Source organism: Lepisma saccharinum, chromosome 23, assembly GCF_977018435.1.
Source record: "Lepisma saccharinum chromosome 23, izLepSacc3.1, whole genome shotgun sequence".
Taxonomy (NCBI): Eukaryota; Metazoa; Arthropoda; class Insecta; order Zygentoma; family Lepismatidae; genus Lepisma; species Lepisma saccharinum.
Genome location: NC_139251.1, coordinates 12,763,434 through 12,787,900, shown reverse-complemented (window position 1 = coordinate 12,787,900; position 24,467 = coordinate 12,763,434). Strand labels below are relative to the sequence as shown.

The window sequence follows — 24,467 nt, the reverse complement described above, 5'->3', positions numbered from 1 at the left end:
TTTCGTGCATGGGTCACACATTTATATCGAAAAATACATGATTTACTGGCAGAATTCAATGAATGAACGATGCGAGAAAACACTTCCCCCAACTTCCACAACTATAAAGAAAGTAAGTAATTTCTCCTGTAAATTTGAAGAAATCCGCTTTCCGGATATAAGAAATTTACCCGGTGGAGACACCAAATACACTACTTGACACCAATCAACCAAGTAGACGAGTCGGTGTTGAGAGAGTGAAAAAGTGCAGCGAACCGAAAGGGGCTTGGCTCCGCCCCCCTCCTTCCTATCCTTCTGCGCAATTTTGCTCCGTGATCGAGTATAAAATATGTTCAAAAATAGCAGTGAATTGCATTTCACGTTACACTTACCTTTTTCGTTGTGTTTCTCACGTGTTGCGCTGTACTCTTTCTCAAGCAGAATGAAACAAGCTCCCTTTTCCTTGCTGCGAGTTAGGACTGACTGACCTTGACAGATTACACAACACCCGTGGGAATACAAACAGACGGTATACAGAAATACTGCAGCCTAGTATTGCCATATGAAAGAACGTTTCCCTAAACACAGGGAAATTCGTGCATGCCTAGCCGGATTCGTGTATAATGGATGTTACGTCACATGAGCGATAAACGTTCACAGGCTGTAGAGAACGTGAAAAAACATTTATTTCCTCAATGAAGAATGTGATAAGTAGCATTATGTGTGCGTGTGTGTGTGTGTGAGGTGATAAATGAGTTATCTGAAGGAGAAGGCAATATAGAGCGACCACAAGGAAAATAACCTTCGGCTAAAAGTTCACCCTCCCCTCCATCGGTTCAACTCGGCCCATAAGGAAGCATGCTCCACTCTGTTCCTCCCCTCCACGCGGGAGGACGATGCACGTGAGTTGCGGGTCTGCGCAGGCTCCTTTGCATGTGGTTCCACTATACCAGTGTTGCCAGTGTCTTCATCCTGACAGTGCCTGTATTTTCCATAGCGTATTGCCATTTTAAGAAATTTATTTCACCCCAAAAGTAAATGCCAGTGGCAATCACAAAGCCATTTCGTTGGGTTGTATACATAAAGCAAGGAAACCTTCCCGATCGCTTAGTGGTAACGTTGTCGCCTTGTAACCAAGGGATCCCGGGTTCGATACCCGGTGGAGGCACATATGGCACAGCGGTTCGGATCCCACTTTAAACTGTAGGTCAAGTCCAGATTTGCCTTTCTGTACATAAAGTGGACTTAAAACAATAATTCAATCAATTTAAAACAGTTATCATTTATCAACTATTTGTAGCATCGAAATAAGGCCTCTACACTCCGTCCCGGAAATATGTGAAGCCAGCAATATATATTTATAGTCTCAAATACAATTTACAGCTTTTATCTCATATATATCTAGAATTAAATTTTGTATACTTATAAATGAATTCAAATTTGAACTTTTGCTTTCTATTGATTATTGGTGTTTCTTATTTAAATAGTGGTATTTGTATAATTTCTTTATTATTCTCAAGCTTTTATAGTTTGTTAGGCCTACTTGTTTATTTTTTGTTACTTCTGTCCTTTAGTTTTCTCCTTTGTTCAAAATATGTAATATATGTATGTTATTTTTTGTATTTGTGTAACTTTTGTATTTGTATAACTTTTTGTATTCGTATTTATTTAAGGTTTTGTGTAATAACTACTATGTGTTTGTATCATGTATTATGTATTTATGTAAATTATATTGTATATAGCAAATTGTAATGCCTATTGTAATTGGAGCATTCGCTCTGTTATAGGCGACTGGTTAATAAATAAATAAATAAATAAATAAAGGTCTCGCATAACAGTAGAGAAGGGGAGAAAATAAGTGCGCAGAGAAAAGCATTGCGCTCTGCTCCAAACAACTAGCACCGGCAGCCACGTTTTCCCTTCCACGTACTCTCACCCCCTCTCAATTTTCGAGTCCGCTACAGTGTTGCCACAATCTCAGGGCACAATTTCCCTTTCCTTTTTCAATTTCCCCTTTTTGGACCAACATTTTCCCTTCACCTAAAGAAATAATAATAGTAATTATTATTATTAATATTATTATTAGCAGTAGCAGCAGTAGTAGTAAAATTTCCGTTGGTCAATCTTTGTATGAATAGAAATGTTACACACATTTTTCACATACATGTAAACTTCATCGCTTTCTAGTCAAATGTTTTGAATCCTGGTCAGGAATCCATTAAATCGTTAATCCTCATCGTTACAATTATCCGAAGATACAGAAAAGCGACGTACAATAAACTTAAAATAAATATAAATAGATACGGGAGTAGAAATAAGAAGGAACAGAAAAAATCAAAATGTGAAAATGAAATTGGAGCTTAACATAAACTGCAATAATGTAGAGTCAGAAGTCTTAAAATTTCCCTGAAATTGTTATATTTTTAATCGAAATTCCCTTTTCCCACTTGGCTAAAATTTCGGTACGAATATCCCTGCAAAAGGGAAATTTCCCTTCATGTGGCAACACTGGTTCGCTAGAGTGATTGATTGATTTGGTATTTTAAGTCCACTTTATGCACAGTAATGCTAATCGGGACTGGACCTACAGTTTAAAGTGTGATCCGAACCACTATGTGCCTCCACCAGGTATCGAACCCAGGACCCTTAGTCCCGTCGAGTCAGTACTTGAGCAGACACTTGTGTTCCATATCTTGCTCCTTATATTCCCGGGACTGAATGCACAAGTAAACCGTTGCTAAGGAAGTTTTTCGCTCTGATGTTTTCTACACGCAGAAAAAGAACTCGGTATTGTACAGTCACGGACACTGCTGGGTTGTAATGATTTAATTGAAAGTCAATGGTGTTTTTACAACCCAGAAGTGTCCGTGACTATACAACGACACCATGTGTATTTGTACTCAGAACAAATATAAGTACACCGAACGGCAAAAGAAACAGTAGGTGAATTGTCCATCACAATTTTCATTCTGTCTGTATTGCACAATATGATGATAAAGAATTGAAATAAAGACGTCAAGAAGCAGAGGGCAATGCCTGTTTCGCACCAACATAATTATATTCCTTAAAGCAACACAGGATGTAGAATAAAAAGTAATGAAAATAGCGATGGGAAATATGCCTACCATTATCTTTGCCGTTGACTGTACCACACTAAATTACAATATACAGAGTCGCGATTGATTGATTGATTTGGCGTTTTATGTCCACTTTGTGCACAGTAAGGCTAATGGAGACTGGACCTACAGTTTAAAGTGGGATCCGAACCACTATGTGCTTCCATTCGGTATTGAACCCTGGACCCATTGATTACAAGACGACGACGCTACCACTGCACCATCGGGGAGGCCCTATACAGAGTCGCGAAAATTATGTTCATATTACAATACACTGTGTTCTGTCTATTAAATGTACACCCAACGGCGAAAGAAAAAGTAAGCGAATTGTCCACCACCGTTTTCATTTGGTCTGTATTACACAATGTGATCACAATGAATTGAAATAATGACGTCAATAAGCAGAGAACAATGCTTGCTTCGCACCAACATACAGGTAATGGACAAAATAATATGAACACCTTGGTTTGCAAAGTCCTACGTATATACGCCTTCGTGGAAAAGGAACAACACTCAGCAGAGATTTCAACCATCTAGTGGCGATGAAAGCAAACATATCAGTCTATCAGAAGCTGGTGTGAGAGTTGCATGCGAGCAGTCAGCTATCCGTCAAATGCAGGTATGTCCGACCTATCAGATTTCAAAAGAGGCATGATCATTAGGGTGATGACTTTTTCATTTTTTTTCTCAAAAAATATTTCCTGTAGCACAAATGGATGAACTTTTGCCTATTAATAACTAAAATGAGGTATATTCCACTGAAATATTGAAAAAGGTCACGCACAAACCATTTTTAAATTTTATGTATGCCATTTTACCATTTCATAAAATTGTATTAACAATATTTATATATAATATAATTCAGCAAACAGAGTTATGCAATAATTTATGCACCAGAGAATTGTATGGGATATTCCAGAAAATCATAGAACGCTGTGCGCCGTCTGGCCGGATTGTGACGTCACGGTGACGTAATTACATGGGAAGCTTCTGTACAGTACTAAAATTTTCTTCAGCTGTTTCGCAGTGTGGTATAAACTGCTATATAAGCAAAGTGTTCAAAGCGGGTAGTTGAGTTTTGATTAGATTAATTTGGTTTGATTGATTGATTGTTTTAAGTCCACTTTATGCACAGTAAGGCTAATCGGGACTGGACCTACAGTTTAAAGTGGGATCCGAACCACTTGTGCCTCCACCGGGTATCGAACCCGTGACCCCTTGTTTACAAGGCGACGACGCTGCCACTGCGCCATCGGGGAGGCCTAGATTAATTTGGTGTCAACATTATTATTGCCTTATAACTATTGCGCAATGCGCAATTTCGCATTATCCAGAGTATATTATAAAGAAATCCTTGTATTATTTGGTGAGCTACATTGAACTCTCTCGCTAATTATAATTGAGCATCTAATATATTATTAGTGTCTGTCTTTTTTTTTATTTTCTATAATTGTTTTTTGCTTGTTTTTAAATAAAATATATGGAAACTCAATAACAGTTTCTTTAATTTGTTACGTATTTAATATTTACGTTAAGGCCTTTTCTATTTCTGTTGCTGAGTAGAAGACAACATGTCGTTTAAGAAGACCTTTTCTAACACGGAGAAGAACAAGGAAACCTGGACAAAGAACTTAGTCCAGTTTCAAGCGACATCAAGAAGATGCGAAGTGGCAATTTATGAAGCACCCTTGAGTGAACGGAGTCGCATTCCCCTGAAAAGCCACGTCCTTGGATGCTTCAAATTTCTTGAATACACTGCCAAAGAATGGAGAGAGAGGATCAGTCTAATTTCTGTGGAGCTTAAAGCCCTATGGAGCAAAACATTGAACTTCCCGCATGTATCTGATCAAGCCATTTGTGCAAAACTAGCAAACCTTCTGAAAGACTATGAGCGATGCAGAAAGAAACAAAACTTTGATTCATTGAATGAACTGTTTGACGTGACCAAGGTGAAAGGCGAATGGATGTGCAAAGAGGATGAGAAAACCTCTACAAACTGCAAATTGAGAGCAAGTGCCAGGTTGGTTATTCCAGTTGCAAACATGCTAGTGGAAAGACCATCCACCCATCCAAGCGAAAGAAGGCAATGGAAGCGACTGTGTCAACACTTACCAGCTCAGTGTCACCTGATTGTTCTGACAGTTACACGGACTCATCCGACAACAGCAAGGACAGTCCTTGGGAGGATGAGAATGAAGCATCAACGAGCACAAGGAAGCATAACCCAACAGGCATTGCAAGATGCCTTGTTACAAGCTCAAAGCTGTCGTCCCACGGAGCAGCAAAGGTGTGCCGCCAGCTTTCTGGTGAGGGCATTGAAATCCCAACACCATGTCAGTCAGCAATCCACAAGTCTATCTACACGAGAGCTGCTCAGATGAAGAAGCACTTGGTGAGCACGCTTCATCTGGAGAAGTGGAGCATACACTTTGACGGCAAACACATTGATGGCTTTGAATATCAGGTCGTGGTCCTCAAGAATGAAGCAAAAGAAATTAAGTTGTCTGTACTCAAATTGAAAGATGGGAAAGCTCAAACAATCGCAGAAGGACTCCAGGATGGGTTAGAGGAGTTCAACCTGTGGGGATCAAGTGTGATGATTGTTGCTGACACAACAAGCGTGAATACCGGCAAGAAGACGGGCGTTGTTGTTCAGCTGCAGCAAATGTTCGAAGAGAAAGGTCACCCCAAACCCAAGTTCATCAGTTGCCAGCACCATGTGCTGGATCGCGTTCTTCGTGTTGTCATGGACGATGAGCTCCATGGTTCGACTAAATCACCGAACATCGAGTACTTCTTTGTGCAGGATTTGATGAGCAATTACGATAAATTGAAACCAGCCTTCAGCAACGGTAAAAGTGAGATAAAGGAAACAGGCAGCTGGAGAGACGACATGAAGTTTCTCTACTACCTCACTCGTGTCTTCCGTCATTTCACTGACAGGAATGAGATCCCCTTCATGAAGTTTCAACAGATCCCAAACATCAGCAATGCACGATGGAACTCTCGTGCCATTCTCGCCCTTCTTGAGTTTATTCTGATGCCTGAAAGCCGGAACAGGCTGTGTCAAATTTGTTCATTCATTTCCTACTCATGGGCTGACCATTGGTTCAGCAGTCAATTGTTCAGCGCTGAAGTTTTTGATGAACTATCTGCAGTTCTGAATGACTACCCAACAGGTCTCAAATGCTTGAAAACCCACTGGAAAACAGACGAATCTCCAATCAACATTGCCCAAAGCAACCAGTGCTGTGAGCATGCGATCAAAGTTATGCAAGACTTGTACGACTCCTGCCGCAACAAGGACAACCTCCCACTGAGATTCATCCTGTCCAATGACATTATCGTGAATAATTGACTTCCTTGTGTGTTTGATGACCCAATATAGTGTTGTATATATGTAACTCTAAAGCTTGTGTTCAATTTTATATCTGCTTAGAGTGACTTCAAAAAATGGGCAAAAAAACTGATAAATAAAATTTTTAAAATCATTTTGTGCGTGAGGTTTTTTTATCTAATCACCTTGAAAGTAAGATTTTATGTAATCTTTAATGAAAGCTCATCAAATTATGATACAGGGAAATGAGGTTGTAAAAAAGTCATCACCCTAATGATCATAGGAGCCCGCCTGGCTGGAGCATCTGTGACAAAAACAGCTACACTTGTTGGTGTAGCACGGAGCACAGTGTCAACTGTTCTGACAGCCTACAGACAACATGGAAAGACAACGTCTGCAAAGGAGAATAGTGGGCGAAAAACAAAGTTATCCAACAGGGATCGACGTGTGTTGAAGCGAATAGTGACTCGAAAGCACAAGACAACACTGTCCCAGATAACCGCAGAGATGAACAATCACCTCCAGGACCCTGTATCAACGAAAACCATTCAAAGGGAGCTGCATTCTGTGAACATTCATGGCAGAGTTGCCATCCCCAAACCGTTGGTGACTCCACGTAATGCAGTGACATGAAGAAGGTGGTGCCAAGAGCACAAGAATTGGACACAGCAGCAATGGGAACATGTGATATGGTCAGACGAATCGTCTTTCACATTATTTCAGACCACAGGACGTGTTTATGTGTGGAGAACTCCTCCTGAAGCATTTGATATTGACTGCTTAGTGCCTACCGTGAAATATGGTGGGGGTCTGTGATGGTTTGGGGGGCTATATCTTGGAATGGTGTTGGCCCACTTGTCGTCCTGCGTGGGAGAATCAACGCAGAGAAGTCCTGCACCATCCTGAGTGACCACCTCCATCCCATGGTTCAGACTTTGTTTCCCGATGCATGCCCCATCTTCCAACATCCAACATCACTGCTAGGTGTGTTGATGCATGGTTTGATGAGCACAGTGATGAGGTAGAACATCTCATCTGGTGTCCACAGTCCCCCGATCTTAACATCATTGAGCCTTTGTGGGGTATTTTGTAGGCCAAAGTGCGTAATCGGTTTCCACCTCCAATGACACTTTCGGAACTTGAGACTGTTTTGTGCGAGGAGTGGCTACGTATTCCAGTTCACACTGTACAGGACCTTTATTTGTCTATCCCACGTAGGATACAAGCTGTCATTCAGGGAAAGGGGGGGGCAACCCCCTACTTATACAAGTTTTCTGCAATTGCATTGGTGTTCATATTATTTTGTTTATTACCTGTAGTTTCATTCCTTAAAACAACACAGGATGTAGAATAAAAAAGTAATTAAAATAGAGGTGGACAATTTGCCTACCATTATCTTTACTGTACGTTAGTCCAGTGGAGCAACTACAGGGGGGAGGGGCATTGCCTCCCCAATCTTCGACGGAAGTAAATTCTAGGAGGGGCAAGGGGGGCAAACATTGACGACCAAGGGCACCTGTAGGGGGGCAAACATTGACGACCAAGGGCACCTGTAGGGGGGCAAAGGGAAGAATTCTCCCCTTCTATTTCAAATTTTATGCAAAGAATACATTTCGTAAAATATTCTTGCTCAGTTTCGTCAAGTTCAGAGCCGTAGCTAGGTGGCGGCACGAGCCGGCCATGGGTGCCGAATTATCTAAATGAAAAGAAGTTGTGACAGAGAAAATGCCTTGGCACCCCGTGATATTATTTGCGCCCTTATGGGGGCACAATATGGGGGAGGGCAAACACTGACGGCCAAAGGCATCTGCAGGGGTGCACAGAGAAGCAATTGCTCCCTTCGATTTCAAATTTTATGCAAATAAAAGTACATTTCTTAAAATTTTCTTGCTCGCTTCGCTCGCAATGTGATTCTTTTTTGTGATCTAATGTATTTAGATAAATAATACGTGTTGTATATAACATAACCCCACAGCTCTACAGCACCTTGGCGGGCCTTGGCTTACCTACCGACTGCTGGTCTCCCTCCCACACTGTTCCGCCGTCACCTGTTATAGCGTGGAGGTTTCAGACCAGTGTTGGGGTGACGGGTGATCAGCCCGACGAACCCCCAGCCGTTGTTGTAGGTCTTCTCGACCGGGTTACGCTCACTCACTCGGAGCTTCCCAATTTCCTCACGATGGTGGGTTGCCACCGGCCCTATACGTAGGCCGAATAAATTCCGACCAAAGCCGGATTCGAACCTACGACGTGTTGTATATATGTATTGAATAAACTTTGAATACGTACAAAATTAATTTTAGCATGTTGCATATGTGTAGAACATCTGTTGTAAATGTAAGTTATGCATGTTATATGTACAAAGAGAATTATCTTCGGAATGCATTTATCATCCATTTTCTGCCATTCAAAAATACCGTTTGTGTCCTTGGCTTCCATTATTGACTAATGTGAAATTGACTGTCTTGAAAAAATATTTCAAATCGTTTGTTCCAAACAAATGCTTTAGTACCGACTTCTACCCCCTCTTTGCGTAATTTATGAGAATGATAACGTCTCTGATACTACTACTACCACCACTAGTAGTAATAATTATAGTAGTAATAATAATAATAATAATAATAATAATAATAATAATGCCTTATTATTATTGTGGTTGGTACGTTTATTGTGTTACTTGCCCTCCCCCACAAAAATTCGTGGTTGTGCCTTTGCGTCAGTCACAATCTCTCAAACATTTTACAAAAAATTCTGGCATCTCCTCTGGTGTAACGTGGACTTTCCTGTAATAAAGTAATACCAAGGGGGTATTCCATGTCAAATCTCAATTTTTAAATCTACGATTGTCATTTGGATAAAAGTTGAAGTATTTTACATAATTAACTTAGAAGGAATTTTACGTGTTGTTGCTTTATTTTAACCTTTTATTGAATTCTTGGTATAAGTTCACTCTATGCACAGAAAGGCTAATCGGGACTGGACCTGCAGTTTAAAATGGGATCAAAACCACTATAACGTGTCCCAGCTAACTGTGGAGGAAGTCCTCGCATAGCGTTAGAGAAGCGAGGCAAATCGAGAGGCCAGACCGAAGCAGTACACGCTGTTGGAAAGGTTGGTAACTGCAGTCGCCTTCCCCCACTCCACGCAATTCGGTCTCTCTCGCGTCTTCATTGGTGGAGCCGTCTCGCGTCACTACTTGCGCAGAGACTTGTTTTTGTTTGCCTGCTCCATAGTTAGCTGGGACAGAGTATATGTGTCTCTACCGGGTATCGAACCCTGGACCATTTTAACTTTTTGATTTATTTTTGTATTGTGTCCTTCCCGAGGCACCAAGAAACAATTAATTTCTCCTACAACTGTTACATTTTACTTACAACTTCACTAGAATATCCAAAGGTCAATTACTTTCTCTCTTTGTCTTAAATAATTTATTTTTCATCGTTATGGCGTCTAACTACCATGGTAGAGAACCGGGTGCGATCCCGGCGTATATTGTTTCTCCACCTGTTCAAGCGGATCTGGCGCCCACCTAGTGTAGATACCTGGAGGAAACTCTTAGGGGTCAAGGCGGCCAGGGGAGTGGTGCTGATCACATCACCCACATCTTCGGCCGGGATCAAGAAAGTGTGTGGCTCTAACTCCACATCACCCACATGCACTTTACTTTTTTTTTATTTTACATCTGAAAATTCACATATATTAAAATAAATTTCTTATTAAGTAAAGAGGCAGTGACACAAAATTGTTTACTTATAAATTTGGGAAAGTATTCTAAGGGTAGTTAAGTTAAATCAACACTACAGTATTATGTTTGAAAATTCCTCAGAAACTGTAAGAAAAATATTGATCAGTATAATAGTTACTTTAATATTAAAAAATGTAGTCTGTGCCTCCCCCCGTGACAATTTAATTCCCCTAAGATATTATGTGACTGACAACTGTAGAAGTGCATCACTGCGTGCCTCTTTTATTTCAAGAAGTTAGAATTAATATCATAGAGGCGTTGAACATCATTCCCAGAATTGATCCATCCCTCTGTCAAATCATTGGCACCCACAACAACCATATTGCGTCAGGAATCAGCAGTAGGAGTCTGCTGGATCGGGAAATGGGGAGGGAGATGACATCCATATTCGGGATGGATCAGTAGCGTACGCAGGATTTCATCAAGGGGGGTGTTATTTCTAAAACTTTTTTTCCAAATTCACATTACCATTGTGTTATTATACTTTAATTAAATAATAATAATCACAATTAATTAATAATACTTATAATTAATTAATTAGCTGAATTAATACTAATAATACTACTAATACCACTACTACTACTGTTAAGTAGTAGAGATCTACATAAATATAGTATTTATGAAAACAATAGAATGAAATTACTTTCTGGTCATTCGATTTTTTCAAATCCTGGGAGCATTTTTTTTTTTTTTGTTTCTTTGTTACGAAATAATTGTCTGGTCAACGAGGTGAGACATTTTGAAGAGAGACATTCAAACGTGCTGCGGTAAACAATATAATGAGAAGGCGAATTGGTGACTGTGTTCTTGTCCGCCTAGCCATAAATACAAGAAAATATATTAAAATAAATTGAAATAATCAAAGTATGGGACTCATCCAAGGAGCTGCGGTGGTCTGGTCGGTAGAGCGTCTGACAAGTGACAATCACGCGGGAGATCCCGATTCGATTCCCGAAATTGGTTGGATTTTTCCGGCTTTTTCCCCGCATAAATGTCCCCGATAATTCACATCTGGATTATCTCGCTGTTCTTGCCAACAAAACATTTTACAATAGTTAAGCTTATTGTCGTTTGAATAATTGTCTAGTCAACAAGGTGAGACATTTTAAAGAGAGACATTCAAAAGCGCTGCGGTAAACAATGTAATGGGAAGGCGAATTGGTGACTGTGTTCTTGTCCGCCTAGCCTTTGTCTATACATTAGCCTCTTACAACGTACCAGTAACTTTATTTAGTTAATTCTCATTGTTCACACAAAACAAAATACATGTTCGTTGAACACTTGGCGTACGTAGAGGGGTGCCCGATGGTGTTCCAGCCCCTACCAAAATTATGAGAAAATCAGAATTTTCAAATAAAAGTCAGTTAAGAACTTTAAAAAATCAAAATGTGTAAATGCGAAGCCTCTTTTAAAGTGAATCCCGATTAACATTTTGTCTTTGAATACAATGACTGCGGAGATCGGTGCAGCCATTAAGGACCGCAATCATGCCCTAGATCGATTCAATAGAAACCACACTGCCGCAAACCTCGAGCAGTTCCGCATTAAGCGTGCCCGTGCCCGTCGGCTCATTCGAGCCAGTAAAAAGGCGTGCTGGGTCCAATACGTGTCTTCTCTGACGAAGCAGGCTTCGTCGAAAGCCGTTTGGACCAAAGTACGTCGCTTCCAGGGGGGTGCATCTACTCCTCTGAGCGCTCTGGAGCACGATGGGACGTTGTACACTGATTCCGGAGACATAGCTAATATCTTGGCCACGCAGTTTTCTGATGCATCTAGCTCTGAAAATTATGAACCACGTTTCCGCCGCGAGAAGGACCGTCAGGAACGACGCCGTCTAGATTTTCGAAGTCATAACACCAACTCTCCATTCACTGAACGGGAGTTCGATCAGGCGCTTCGAAATTCTAAGAATACTGCTCCTGGAGTGGACATGATCCACTATGAGATGCTTCGTCATCTGCCCATTGGCGCAAGAAATTTCCTTTTGACGGTATTCAACAGGCTTTGGTTGGAGGACTCTTTCCCTACTTCCTGGAAAGAAGCTATTATTGTTCCCATCCTGAAACCAGGTAAACAACGCACCGCAGCCTCGAGTTATAGGCATATTGCCTTAACTAGCTGTGTGTGCAAGTTGATGGAACGCATGATCAACAAGCGTTTCACCTGGTTTTTGGAGGAAAACTCATTGATAAGTAATTTTCAATGTGGTTTTCGCCCCAACCGTTCCACACTGGACCATCTGGTTCAGCTGGAAACACACATTCAGGATGCATTCCTCAACAAGGAACATTTAGTTGCAGTTTTCTTTGACCTCCAAAAAGCATATGACACAACGTGGCGCTTTAGCATCATCAAGCAGCTCCATTCTTGGGGCGTGCGTGGCCATATGGCGTACTTCATTCGAAACTTTTTATCAGATCGTTTTTTCCGCGTACGTGTTGGGAACTCCTTTTCGGATCTACACGAACAAGAGAACGGTGTCCCGCAGGGCAGCGTATTAAGTGTGACTCTGTTTGCCATAGCAGTGAACAGTGTTATGGCAAGCATTGTTGCCCCTGTACATGGTCTTCTGTATGTAGACGACCTCACGATCTTTTGTCGCTCACGGAATCTCGCGTCAGCTTCTCGTCAACTCCAACTGACGATAAACCGTTTGGTTGAGTGGTCCTCCCAAACAGGTTTCACCTTCTCATCCGAGAAATCCGTGTGTGTTCACTTTTGTCGTCAACGTACATGTCATTTTGATCCTGACCTGTACATGGGGAAATCTCCCCTGTGCTTCGTGAATGAGGTCCGCTTCCTGGGCCTCATTTTCGATAAGAAATTGACATGGCTACCTCACCTTCGCCAGTTAAAGTTCTCTTGTCTTCGAGTTCTCAACCTTTTACGTGTTTTATCTCACACTTCCTGGGGTGCTGACAGGATGGTACTGCTTCGCCTGTACCGTGCACTGATCAGGTCGAAGCTTGATTATGGATGTGTTGTGTATTCTTCTGCCCGCCCATCTAGACTTCGCATCCTAGACACCGTCCACCATGATGGTATACGTGTGCGCTCTGGTGCCTTTCGTACCAGTCCAGTCGCCAGTTTGTACGTAGAGGCATCTGAGCCGTCGCTGTCTCTGCGAAGACAGCGGCTGGTAGTGAACTACTTCCTCCATCTTAGCTCGATGCCTTCACATCCTTCATTTGACACCATCTCAGACGAGGATAGGCTGGAAAGGTATCGGCTCCACCCTAGTGTCACTAGACCATTTGGTGTTCGTGCAGATGAGATCCTGTCAGCACTTGGTGTTGACAGTGATCTTCCTGGCGTCTCTCCACTCATTCCGCCTCTCCCTAGCTGGGAGTTTCCTGCACCTTCCATCGATTTTTTTCTAACTGCTCTTCCAAAAGCAGAAACACCAATGGTTGTATACCAGCAACGGTTTTTAGAACTTCGTGCGAAGCACCCCAATTTTAATGTGTTTTACACGGATGGGACCAAGACAGTTGGTTGCGCCTTCGTCCTAGACTCTCAAAGTTCCAGTTACTCGCTTCATCCTGCGTGTTCCATCTTTACGGCAGAGTTATACGCCATTCTAAAGGCACTGGACTTTGCAGACGTCAATGGTCTGAAGAAAGTCCTTGTGTGCAGTGATTCGACCAGCGTGTTGCAGACCCTGGATTCGCCGTATTCCCGGCATCCGGTAGCACAACGAATATTCAGACGGCTTGTGTCCTTATCTGCCAGTGCGGATGTACACTTCTGTTGGGTCCCTAGCCACGTGGTCATTCAGGGGAACGAAGCAGCTGACGCTGCCGCCAAGTCTGCTGATGCAGACGGCGATGTTCTCGTCCACCTTTTGCCAGCTAGCGACCTGCAGAACATGTTCCGTTGTCGCCTTCTTGACACTTGGCAGGCCGAGTGGGATACGGAAACGGGGAACAAGCTTCACGCTATTAAGTCCACCACAGGTGCTTGGCGTTCCTCGTCCCGTACCTCTCGGCGAGAAGAAGTCATTCTAACCCGCATGCGTCTAGGACACAGCCGTCTTACACATAGTCACTTGCTACAAGGGCTGGACCCTCCGTTATGTCGTGTCTGTAATGTTATTTTAAGCATTCGACACATTCTCGTTGAATGTGTCGATCTTGCTTACCTCCGGCAGACTTTTAACCTTTCCGGCTGTTTGTCATCCCTCTTGGATGATGACAGCAGTATTTTATCAAATGTTTTTAGTTTTTTACGAAGAGCTGGACTCTTCCACCGTCTGTAAGGAGGTTTTTAGTTTGTTTGTTCTGACTTTTTAATGTGTTGTGTTTGTATCGTGCAGGTCTTTTTACAACCTGCACTTTTATTTTTTCCTAAGGGGCTATTTACACCCCTTTTTTAATTTTGAGTCAGAATTTTAGATAAGGGGCTATTTCCCCGTATACATAGAAGGGTGCAAAATGGCCTTAAGTGCCGACGCACCCAAACAATTTTAAATCAATCAATCAATCAATCAATACAATTTTAATAGACTGAAAAGCTCCAAAAATACGAAATATTTTATTATGCATCCTGCCCTCCAAAACGAGCCATGTGCTATCCACATTTACTATTCCAGCCCCTTCCGAAAAAAAATCCTGCATACGGCAGTGTATTGAACATTGTTGCAACTGAGATACAAAACAATTTTTTTATCTTTTAAATCATAGTTACCCTAACCTAACCTCATAAACTCGTGTTTATTTTCAAGGCATCACTCTGAAAGACGCGTGTGTTTGGAATGCTGTGCTTTTTTCCATGCTGCATGGAGATAATAATTCAAATTATTATTATTGTTATTAGTAGTAGTAGTAGTAGTTGAAGTAGTAATAGTAATATTATTGTTCCAGATCTTTGACTAAAAAATTGGCCATTTTTTTCCACAGCATTTTTCATATTTCACAAGCTCAAGGGGTGGGGTTTCAACCCCGTACCCCCCCCTTGCGTACGCCACTGGGATGGATAATTTTCACAATTTCACGACAAAGAATGCTCACAGTTTCCTGACATTGAAAATCTCGAATTCTGCATATTTTTCTATAGGTATTTGATGTGACTGTTTTCGCACTTATGGAAATAAGAAAATTTCCTTTTCCAAGAAATTTACGACTTTTACAGCGCGGAAAACTCGCGAATAATGCACGTTTAATACACAAAATTACATGAGGTGTAAACTTACGCCAATACCTGATCATCCTTTGTTCCTGTGACTTTCATTCTACTACAAGAAATATTTACTAACTGTTAGAAATTCAAGTTTCTTTAGTTCAGCTGGTTAAAGAGTAAATTTTAATTGATGCATTTAGTGTGCATTTTTTTCTAGATTTTTCAATGTCGTGCGTGTGAATATACAGTGCCTTTCACGATCGAGTTGGCCGTGGAGAGGCAGCTAGCGCGCCGGCCAGTGAGGGCCCATCTGCCGGCATTCAGACCCACAGCTGCACGCTGACGTTGACACTAGACGGGTCAGTGCTTTAGTATCCAGATAATGGTGTCCAGTTTGCACGTGTTTGTGAAGTGTGAAGGTGTCAAGTGTTTTTAGAGGGTTTTGTTATAGTTTACGTATTACTCGTGCTTTTCTTGAGTCTAATAACGTCACGCTGTAAGTACAATTTAAAACAAAGAATTTTTGTGTATAGCTCTTACGTCATTACGAATTCTTGCAGATACGCCAGAATGAATTTCGAGACATTGTTCGAAAACTTGTGAACAAATTTAGGTAAACAGTGTTTGTTCTTTATAAGAAGCGAAGGGTGTAATGTGTGTGTTTACTGAGGAGAAACTATAAAGCGATTGGATTGGAACATACTCCTCTCAAATGCCTCCGGTGCTTTGCACAAGAAACAGACATTTGCATGGCATGTGCGTGGTGAGCTACGAATACTTTTAAAACTGAAGTCATACATTAAAAGAACTGAAAGAAAACATCAGGAGAGAAATTGAAGCAATTTCAGAACAGGAACTGAAATGTGTTAGTGAAAATTTCCTTGAAAAAATGCCATGAATGTGTGGAAACAGGACATCATTTCCAACATATCTTGCAACAAGGTACGTGCTCATTTTAATTGTAACTCTTCATGTAATTGTACGAGCTTATTTCATTACATAGCTAGCGGTTCCAGTTACGCGAATGTTGCATCCAGTTTGCCGGCAGACGCGGTCTCACTGTCCGGTTCGCCGAACGCCGTTCCACGGCCAGCTCGACTGCGAAAGGCACTATAGTACTCAATATCTCAGTCCTTTCGTTAAAATCTACATCTAGAGGGATATGTGATGGTGTAAATAAATTTATTTTCAGAAGAAGGCATTCACTGCTTTTGAAAAACTTAAATACTGATTGCTACATTCTAGAAATAAGCAACCCATACTTTATACAAAGAAAGTAATGTGTTGTAAACTCTTGGAAATAATGTTGTGCTCAGTGATGCAATTATATTATTCACTTGTGATAAATGTTTTAAATCGTAATTATAATGTACAGGCACTTAGCTTTTTGGTATTTTCTGCACGTTGATCAATGGATTAGCGAATTCATTACTAATTTTTAAGTGACAGTGATGTTATGTCAGGAGATTATTCTGTTATGGGAAAGTTCCATTTTTTTTCAATTAAAATCGACTGGATAATTAGAATTACAACACAATTTATGAAAATATTGCTGGCTATCTCTTCCTCCTCACTCATGTGTGGGTAAGACACTCAATTGTGTGTTACCTAGTTCTTGAAGTCATTATTTTGAATTTCGAACATAAAATTGACTTTTGGATATTTGTATCTTATTATCACCGTGATTTGCTTACATCTTGATGTAGGTCATGAGAAATGAATATTGTGTAATATTTTAGACCCTGTAAAAGTTTCCCTCCCCTGTAGGAAATGTCAAAGTTCAAGGTCAGACCGTCTACAGTATTTTAGATGAAATGTGAAATACAGGGTTAGTTTGGAATGTTCTATCTTTGGAAAGCAAAAGCACTACAAACTTCTGCTTTCATATACTGTTAGTATAAACCTTCTTGCTTGTACACAGTCACGTTTTGATGAGGCATTGTTGCTTTCCGTTGTTATGCACCAACAAAGAGTGTCCAAAATGCAAATATTTGCCTGTTTTTAAGCATCAGTACCCCATAGATTTGTTCACTGGGCATTGAAGAGCTCACTGTTAGGACAAGCTAACTGACATATCACTATACTTGGATATTGAAGCTGAGAGTAGATATAACCCTTTAAATACTAAAAAATTGCGAAATCCGCAACTTTAGAATTACACCTATCTCAAAATAGCAGCAGGACAGAAAAAAAACATCATGTAGCTGAATACTACTAACACAAGGAAATTAAATAAAACCTTGGGGCCTCGTTTCATTATCGAGAAAAAAAATTAAAATGTTAAGAAACGTCAATGCAAATTATCACACTTCCTCCCCCTATTAGAAAGTGGAACATCCCTTTCTCCTTCCTTTCTTTGTTCCAAATGGAACAGTCCATTGTGAGACAGAATTAGGTTTTTCTTTCTTTGATGGATAGTGTAGTGGTGACGTCGCCTTCTTGTAATCAAGGAGTCCCACGTTTGATGCAAGGTGGAAGTACGTACAAGGGGTTCAGATCCCACTTTAAACTATAGGTCTTCACTCTTGAGTAGCCTTCTTGTGGGCTTAAAAACAAAACTCTACGAAAACTATTCGTGTGTGTGTGCACGCGAGTGTGTGTAACATGGCATATTTTATATTTTTTATGGTTTAAATATGTTTTCATTAAAAAGAGAACGTTCCAACCTGTCCACACACATCATATCAGCAAACATGTTCAAAAGTAAATATTTATTAAATAATTTAATAAAAGTATGTTCTTATTTCACGATAAGTTATCAATAAAAGTAGTGCTACTTTCTGATATACCCTCGTATGTAGAACGGTGTATTTACAATGAATATGATGACGTTGATATTGTTAAAGTGGTAACAGCACTTTGTGACATTACCACAGATGTATGAACTTGAAACAACATTTTTGTATAGCCTATAAGGCACATAATTCTCTGTTGAAATGTGGTGGAAAGCCTTTATCATTTTACATATCTTCTGATTAATGTCAACAATGCTTGACAATAATGCTAATTATACAACAAATAATGAAAAGGTTTCTAGGGTGGCGAAAATATAGAAGTAAGTAAATGTTAAAAAAATTAGCTCTTCATATATATTATTATTAATAAATGTAGTTGTCACTAAACACGTTGAAATTATTTTAAATTAATCCCAATGAGTTGATGACTCATAATAACATTTAAAATAATGTGGGAAAACTTGAAAAGTTTTAAATTCGAATACCCCAGTGAAGGGTGTTGCGTTCTGCTTGTTCCCTCATCCTCATCTTTCATCAGTACACACCTAATGAGGTAGACGAATAGGGTACTATTATCAATCATTACCAGAGTAGTGAGAAATCTATTCCAACCATTATTTGTGTCTAGCTATGACTCGAACTAAGTTTTGGATTTTGCAATCTATCAGTTTGTTTTGTTGGTTGGTATGCTTTACTTCCCTTTTCTTGGGAGTACACTTTTGGTTAATCGCAGGGACGTAGCTAGGTTGATCAGTTTGGGGGGGGGGGGCCCAAACGTAACATTTTTTCTATCAAACTATTATAAATTTACAAACTATTTATACACCATATAGGCCTATGCTGTATACATACATTACATATGTATGTGTGTTTATATATATATATAGTCTTGGAAAGAAAAGGATCAAGGGCTTCCTCGGTGGCGCATGGTAGCATCGTCGCCTTGTAATCAAGGGGTTCCGGGTTCGATACTCGGTGGATTCTCATAATAGTTCGGATCCCACTTTACACTGTAGAACCAGTCCCGATTAGCCTTATTGTGTTTAAAGTGGACTTAAAAGACCAACTCAATCAATCAATAAATTGGAAACGAACATAATTTCCTTCTGTAGCCCCCAACAGTCTACGAATATATTCTCGCGAAATACACAGCCATTATTTGGGAAACTAAATGCAGAATGAACTCATTAGCTTAATGGCTGATACACCAAGAACAATGTTATTAGTCTTTTGATTTGTAAATTTGCTGGAAAAAAATTGAGAAGTAGATAAAACCCTTTTCCGTGGTTTTAGATATAAAGTGCTGGAACCAGTTTTACAAGTATTGGCAACAGTGCAAATATGAAATGTGTGCGTAATGAGATCAAGCTAGGCATCTCATGTATACAGTTCATACCAGAATCGAATCCGGTATCTCTTAGTTCTAGGGCGGGCCCGAATCTTCTATGGCATCTGATTCTTCACTTGGAAAATGATGACGATAAGAAATTATACGCACACGTTTAATTTCTTTAAATTAATCTTATTTGTGTGTGGAAAGCTGAATATATGATGTCACTGGATAAAACGAAGTTCCCACACGCTCAAATAATTACGCTCTCGTCTTTGGTTCGGCAGGTTCAACAACCTGCCTGGGTTCGATTCCCGATGGAGGCACATAGTTGTTCGGATCCCACTTCAAACTGTAGGTCCAGTCCCGATTAGCCTTACTGTGCATAAAGTGGACTTAAAACACCAGTTCAATTAATCAATCGCTGGTGGTCAGGCCGGTAGCCAGAATTTGATTTCGGAAGGGACTTATCCCTTATCGGCAGCCGCCATCTAAAGAAGAAAAGGTTGGGGGGAGGAGTAAATGCGTTGAAGATGAATTTCTTGGTATATTGCAACTTACCATATACAAGATGGTTAATCCTGTTAATGAAGTAAATTTAATTACTACTACACATTATTCAAATCAGATATTTTTAGGATTTCGGGAAAGGACTGCAGCTCCCGAGCCAATTCCCTGGGTATGTGCCTGCTTGTATTAGTTCCAAAATTTCTCTGCTGTTCCAACATTGTGAGGACAATTTGGGAAGTACTTCAAAGCGATATGGAAACAAATTCTGCTCTCGAAACAATGGGACTCAATGTGATGACCACTTGCAACCGAATGAAAGAACTATTCGCAGGCCTTGTCCCTCAATATTAATTTTACTGACTAATTGTAACTTTTTCTCGGCCTCCTCGATGACGCAGTGGTAGCGTCGTCGCCTTGCAATCAAGGGGTCCCGGGTTCGATACTCGGTGGAGGCACATAGTGCTTCGGATCCCCGATTAGCCTTACTGTGCATACAGTGGACTTAAAACACGAACTCGATTAAGTGGAAGGTTTTAGAAGAACTAAACATGGCTTTTTATGATGCATCGTACAACTTTTCTTCTTTTCACCCTACTTTTACAGTTTTTCTTCCTAAGAATTCCACTGAGTATAACACGCTACGAAACCAGAGGCCCAAGGTTCGGACATTGGACAGGTATGGTTGTATAATGTCTGTCCCATCGCCATTCCTTCGGCTCATCATTTATCCTCATCGTCGCATTTAACCCAAGAGGTAGAAAAGCGGCGTAATATAGAAATATATAAATGATTGATTTGGTTTATTTTACTTCGCTTTTCTGACACTTTTTGGCTAATCTTGAAGATGAAGATAGAAATGAGTGATGTGAAATTGATGAGAGGACCATAAAGAATACACACGCCCAGACCGGGATTCGAATCCAGGACCCCTGGCATCGTAATGCACTTTGTTAACCACTGCACAACAAGTAGAAACAGAAAATGCTTGATAAGTTATTTGCTAATCACTGCGCTACAGAGGTAGGCCAGTGACAAAGTGGAAGAGGTGTCTAAAACTCTTGTGCCAGCTGAGCGAAGAGGAATGTTGAAGGAAGAATATTTTATAAAGACTGAAAACCATAATTCTATTGTGAGACAAATAGTGTTTCACTTGCTAAAAACATTTGTAAATGTAAGTGCATTCAATTTGCAAACGACGACATCCGAGGCGGAGTGGTTAGCACAGCGTACTACGCGTACGTCAGTGTCCCTTCATTAGCATCATCAGCACTCATCTTCATCGTCGCGATTAGGCAAGAATGAATTGGAAGTTTTAACATAGAAGAGCCGCTTATTTTTTTATTATTATTTTACATTCCGCTTTCCTTTAGTTGGTAAGTAAATAATATGAGATCTATTTCCACATCAGAAGTATGACTAAATGTACTGACCAATAGGATTCCCAGGATCCAGACACATCTTGGCTTTCCCTCACATAATCAGAGGGTGCGCATACCTATGTTATTATTCAACATTGACATAATATTCACGATGACAACGCACGAGTGGCAGCTCGCACAACCACGCCTGGCATATGGCCGAGATTGGCAGGAACGTGGTTTGAAAATTGTTCATCTTTCTTAAAAGGAGAAGTTCAATTAGATGCTGCGCTACAGCCTAAAATCATTAAATAAAAACACTACACAAAGGAATTGATATACAAGGGTTGATCAAATGAAAAGGTACGAAACGTCGTAACAACGGAATCGTTTATATAATACCGATGCCGCGATGGGAGAACGTAACGTGATATGTAGGGGTGCGATTGGAGTCGCCACGCGGCATCGGAGCATGCAGGGGAACGCGCATGCGCAGGAGAGAGCAGAGGCTCCGATACAGAGCGCCGTCCAAGTGACGCGGCAGTGCGTGTTCGGACAGGATGGCGTTAACATTGGCAAATTCGACTGTTGAGGAGCAGCGAGGCGTTATCCGTTTTCTGACAGCGGAAGGTGTTAAACCGGCCGATATTCATCACTACCAGCCAGAGACAAAGCGGGACATCATGCAGTGGAAGCATTCCTCGTCACCTCCCCCTAAAAAGTTCAAAGCCGTGACTGACGTCAGCAGGCAAGGTGTTGCTTACCGTGTTTTTCGATGTGCAAGGTCCGCTACTTGTGGAATTCCTTGAACACAGACGAACCATTAACTCTGATGTGTACTGTGAGACACTCCGCAGCCTACGCAGGTCCATCAAGAACAAACGACCGGGGATGCTCACGGAGGGTGTGGTTCTGCTCCATGATAACGCACGTCCACAGGTCTCCAGGGTCACACACGCGGAACTGGCCAGGTTCAAGTGGGAGCAGCTAGACCATCCGCCATACAGTCCGGACTTATCCCCCTGTGACTTCCATGTGTTTGGTCCCCTGAAAAAGCATCTCAAAGGAAAGCGCTTCACCTCGGACGATGAACTCAAGGACGCTGTGAAGGACTGGGTCGCGTCACGGCCAAAGGAATTCTGGGAAAAAGGAATCATTCGGCTCGTTCATCAATGGGATCAATGTGCTCAGGCCTATGGAGGATACTTTGAATAAAGTATTCATTTACACCGACAGTGTCGTTTTGTACCTTTTCATTTGATCAACCCTTGTATATGTGCCTTATCTAAGATAAATTATAATCAAAACATGTGATAATGATTGGATTTGGCAGGAGAAATGAAGGGCAAAAATGGACTAGTTGCTAATATCAAGTTTTTCCCTGCAGCCCTTAAAGAGAAGTGATCCCAGTTGAAGTCTAGAGAATTGTGGAAGCCAAAGTTTCAGCGCGGAATCTTTCTTTCGGTCAGAAAGGAAGTTGAGCAACAATAGTGAAGACAGTAGAGGTTGGAAACAGAAGCAGCTGTTTGGAGGTGTAAGTATTATTGTTGGTCTAACGCTAGATATTTAAGTTTGTTGTGAAGTTATTGCGATTGCTGAGGGAAGTGATGGAAGGAGGAAGTTCACTCCAAGCTCTTGCGGAATCCGAACTGCCATGTTCCGCCACAGAGTATCGAACCTGGAAACCCCTGAGTACTTGACGACGACATTACCGTTACGCCATCTTGAAGGCTAGACATTTCCAAGAGATTTATTAATTTGGTAAGGTGGTGGTGTCGCTTGTCACGTCTATCGGTTCTCTTATCTCAGTAGCTAAGACGACACAAATAAGGGGAAAGATAGTTCACAATACAAGCAAGAAAATTACTCCCTCGGTTGACAACTATGAATGCTTCAGAAGCTGCAAAACAAAAACCTAATTCCATTGAAAATTTCATCTTGTGGCAAAATACCTGGGAGTCATAGGACAAACTTGATAGTTTTGATGGACGAAAGAAGATTCTGCTCTTTAAATTTCTGTAAATGCTTTTGGGCATCAAACGATTTACAAGAATACAATTGGTACAGAAAAATATCATCTTTGAGTTCCCTCATTCTCAAGTACAGCATTGTTAGTTGTCATGCGTGAGTGACAGACTTATTCATCAAAGTGTAACCTCCGTGGCGGAATTATTAGTACAGTGCACTACAACGCCAGGGGTTACAGGTCCGAATCCGGTCCTGGGCATGGGTGTTCTTTGTGGGTGTCCTTCATCAATTTCATCATATCATCACTCATCCTCATCTTCGGCCAATTGGCAGAAAAACTTTGTGAAATCAACCAAAACAATGAATCAACCAATAAGTTAGGAGAGGCCAATGACCGGGACCGAATCAGAGGTCGACAGTTTTGGAGACGAAACCGTGACTGTACAATCGAGACTAGGAGAGACTTTCTAGTTCTAATTGGAGACTTTGGTATGATATCCAAGATATTTACAAAATCCAAATTTACTTTGCCACGCAACTCATTGAGACAAAAGAAAGCGGCTCTTGGAAGTTGTTTTGTTTATCGTAATTGATTAGCCACGGTGCCAACTGTGAAACTGGTCGGCATGGTTGCATACATTCAGGATAAAACTAAACTTTGTCCAGGTTCCTCAATGCCGAAACAAAGCGAGAAACACATTAACTTTAAGAAGAAAAGTTATTTGCTTTATGACCTCTACAGGCCTTGACAGAATGTGTGGTGTCACAATCTATGTGTTGCTTATACTATTTAACTGGAGACTCAAGACGAAACTGCGATTTGCCCTTCGAGAAACCGAGACGAGACGAGACCCTACTTTCAATATCTCGCCGTGAATAATAGCAGTCCACCAGGAGACCAGAGAGAACTTTACTCTATAAAACCTCAAGAAGGTCACACCACAAAAATACTAGGCCCACAATGTCGGCACCAAACGTTCTGTCTCGAGTGTTGACCTGTGCATAGCTATTTCTTTGTGAATGTTCCTTCAGCAATCTATTTTAATCATCACTCATCTTCATTGTGGCGATTAGAGCAAAAGTACGAGAGAAGCGGCAACAAACAAAAACTGTTACAAAGTATTCTCTTGCAAACACATTTTCTGTTCTAAACGATATTCAGTGTTGCTAATTTGTAGTGTACGTGTTAAATGAGAATGAAAAAGTCAAATTGACACATTCATACATTTCTAGAACTGTTGTCATTGTAAGTTAAAAGTTACATAAGGCGA

At 40.9% G+C, this 24,467-nt stretch overlaps 1 protein-coding gene across 1 annotated transcript in view; it reads right to left on the bottom strand.

The window, feature by feature from the left end:
- Nucleotides 1-509, bottom strand: part of LOC146005358 (sulfotransferase 1B1-like) — a 64,936-nt gene extending 64,427 nt beyond the window's left edge. The window contains exon 1 of the mRNA XM_083144557.1: nucleotides 372-509. The gene's annotated coding sequence lies outside the window, so the exon portion shown is untranslated. The remainder of the gene's footprint in view (nucleotides 1-371) is intronic.
- Nucleotides 510-24,467: the final 23,958 nt, after the last annotated feature.